The 3636-nt window shown below is 36.9% G+C and overlaps 1 long non-coding RNA gene across 1 annotated transcript in view; it reads left to right on the plus strand.

Annotated features, from left to right (window-relative positions):
• The window catches only part of LOC110262901, a 2026-nt gene continuing 1315 nt past the window's right edge, over positions 2926 to 3636 (plus strand). The window contains exons 1-2 of the long non-coding RNA XR_002347914.1: positions 2926 to 3115; positions 3201 to 3258. This is a non-coding gene — a long non-coding RNA (uncharacterized LOC110262901). The remainder of the gene's footprint in view (positions 3116 to 3200; positions 3259 to 3636) is intronic.

Here is a 3636-nt window from a genome sequence, read left to right on the forward strand (position 1 = left end):
AGGACAAAGGAAGCAAGGAAAAGCCACATTAGCAGCCACGTTAATCTAATTAACGTGACCACTAACGTGGAATGGGAATAAACTTACAACGTTAATGAGAAAAGTGATTTCCAATAACGCCTTCGAAACCATCATGGCCCACGTTAATTGCCACGTTAACTACATTAACGTGGTAGTTAACATGGAGAGAAAGGGAGCTCCAGCATTAGTGGTAAAAGTGAATACCACTAACGCTCCATATTGGCAATTGGCCAGGTTAAGAGTCACGTTAACTCAGTTAACGTAAACTCTAACGTGGAAAGGGAAGACAATGCCAACTTAGTGACACTCACCTTTGTCACTAACGTTGGACTAAGCCTAATTGGCCACGTTAAGAGTCACGTTAACTACATTAACGTGAACTCTAATGTGGGAGGAGCAAGGAATCGCCAACGTTAGTGACACTCACCTTTGTCACTAACGTTAGACCAAGCCACTATGAGCCACGTTAATTGCATTAACGTGGAAGCTAATGTGGAGGAAAGAAATGATGAGCCAACGCTAGTGACACTCACCTTTGTCACTAACGTTCTCGAACCCACATTTTCACTTAACGTTAATGCCACTAACGTCCTAGCTAAAGTCCATGCCTACTTCACACTTTCTTTGCAAGTAAAGCTGAGCCCACTAAAGATTCCAAACTGCTTTAACTCAAGATCCAAAGGCCTATATCCAAAGACTTGAAGAGCCAACTAGAAGATCAGAAGAGTAGTATATATAGGAGTAGTTTTGAACTAGAGAAGGGAGCTTTTGGCAATTGGGAGAACTACTCTCTGTATAATTTTACTTTATCTGCACTTTTAGTTTTACTTTGAGAATATATTTTCCATCTCTGTTTTCCATTTCCAGAGCTATGAACAACTAAACCCCTTTCATTGGGTTAGGGAGCTTTGTTGTAATTCGATTGATCAGTAATAGTTTTCATTATTCTTTTTCTTTCTTTTCTTTTGATCTTACTAGAAAGCTTTCAATCTTCATCCAATTGGGTAGTTGTCTTGGAAAAGAAGCTATTCATACTTGGATCTCTTCGGAACCTTGGAAGAGGAATGAAGAGATCATGCTAAAAATGCTTTCTCATGTTGGACCAAATTGGGGTTTGGATGGATATAGTGACATATAATCCTACCAACATTTTGATTTGGGAATACATGTGGTATAATCAATGACCACACTTCATCTCTTCTCATGAGCAATTAGACCAAGGAATTGGCTATTGATCAAGATTTGAGAGATTGAATTACCAAGGAATTGGAATTCAATCACTTAAAATTGCCAAGGAGATCAATGAATGCATTGATTGAGGAAGAGATGAAAATGAACTTGATCCGGAGAATACAACATCTTCTAAGCCCAATGAACTCCCCATTTCTGATCTTACCCATTCTCTTTACTTTCTACCATTTACTTTTATGTTCATCTTCCCCATTCCCCATTTAAGATTCTGCAATTTACTTTCCGTCATTTCAGTCCTTTATTTCCAGTAATTACATTTCCTGCCATTTACTTTCCGCCATTTAATTTCCTGCAATCTCCAATCAAATTATGCTTAGCTCAACTAGAACATTCCTCCAATTAAAGTTGCTTGACCAATCAATCCCTGTGGAATTCGACCTAACTCTATTGTGAGTTTTTACTTGACGACAATTCGGTATACTTGCTGAGGGAAAATTGTTGAGAGACAAGTTTCCGTGCATCAGTGATTGTCATGGGTCACCTCTTCATTCTGACTTAACTGAATTAAGTACGAGAGTATATCTTGGAGAAGAAGTAGGCGTGAATTGAAAGAGAAACAATAATACTTGCATTAATTCATGAAGAACAGCAGAGCTCCGCACCTTAATCTATGAGGTGTAAAAACTCTACCATAGAAAATACATAAGAGAAAATAGTCTAGGCATGGCCGTGTGGCCAGTGTAACGGCCTAGCCTTTAGCCTCGAAGAAACGGCGCTTTTTTCGGGATCAACCGGAATTTTTATCGAATTTTTAGGAATTTTAGTGCTTATAAGCACCTCCACTACACAGGTGCTATGTCATCAAGCTGCTGAGTCAGCAGCTTGACTGCACCAGACACCTCTCCTAATCTAAGCAGGCACGTCGCAAAAAGTTGCGTTTTTGAACCACTTCGGGTCCGAATTTCAAAATTCTGATTTCCGTAGTTTGTCTCTATGTGACGAGCCGGTCTCGAATTTCGAGAGAAAAATTATATTAATATAATATTCATATATTATTATTTTATTTGGAATATTATATTATTATTTTCTTTAATGTGGTTAATGTTGATCTGTGTTTGGTAATATAATAACTGAGCTAGAAATCTACCGGTAATGGATAATACCGGCATTCTTAGATGAACTTAGCAATGCTAATGCTTCATCATATATCTTTTATTCTCATAATTATCATGTTACTAGTATCATTTATACTATTAACATTCATGCTTATCCTTTAGTAATGTAATCTGATGTATCTAGTTTTAGTAATTATCTTCAAACTTATATTTTACTATTAAACTCTGATGAGTTAGCACCCTGTGATACGTGGCTCTCCCAGAGTTAGCCACCACATGTTTCCTTTCTTGCTCTCTAAGCAAAGCTTTCTTAAGGATAAAGTAAGAAATACTTGTGTTCTAATACATCTAGCTTCCGTAATTATCCTTTCTTGAGATATTTTTACACCAAAATTTAGGATAATGCTTATCCAAACCCCACGTTCTCCCATGTATCATCATTACTATCATTTTTACTTTCTAAACAAGTTAGAATTCGAAATTCTAGAGAGAGAAATGGAAGAACTTCCATGAAAACTTCCATGAACACCTAAGCTTCTTTCTCCGTTCTTTTTCAAACTAAAACCCCTATCAAAAATCTAATCTGACCAAAATGATCACCTCTTCCTCCTCTTCATTTCTATATCAATTTTCATGGAGTAAATCAAGGCATGATGGCTGCTCCTCCTCCTTGAAGTTTCATCCATGGTGGGAACTCAAGCTGATGATGTTTTCTTCATGTTTTCTCTTAAGATCTCTTATTCAATCACCACAGGCTCTAAGAAAACGTGATTTCTAGCTGCCTTGAGGTGAGGAAAACCTACTTTTCACCATCATAAAGCTTCAGCCTTCATGGTTCATATGGTTCTAAAGTTGTTTTTGATGTTAAAATAGGCGTAAAAGTGCTTTTGGAAGCTTGTTCTTGGTTCAATTCTTGGCAGCTGCAAAGGAGGTAAGGTTTGGTAAATTAATCAGTGATTGGTTTGGTTCTTGAAGTGTTAAATCAGCTCTTGTTGCTTGAAGCTTGATTTTGAGTGTTTGTGTGATGGTTTGATCATGAGATCTTGTTGTTTAATGCTTGAAAATCAAGTTTTTGATGGATCTGAAGTTGTTGTTGTTGATGCTGGAAAACGTGGCTTTCCAGCCATAAAATTCATGATATTTGATGTGTTTTTGATGTGTATTTGATGGCTAAAACGTTGCTCTTTGGTTTGGTCAAAATCAGGTAAAAATCGGTTACCGAAAAGATTGAAAAACTAGTTGAAAATCAAGCTGAAATCTAATGAACTTTTGGAAAAATATTTTTGGTCTTTGAAGGACAAGAAAAACT

The sequence above is a fragment of the Arachis ipaensis genome, chromosome B05, assembly GCF_000816755.2.
Source record: "Arachis ipaensis cultivar K30076 chromosome B05, Araip1.1, whole genome shotgun sequence".
Lineage (NCBI taxonomy): Eukaryota > Viridiplantae > Streptophyta > Magnoliopsida > Fabales > Fabaceae > Arachis > Arachis ipaensis.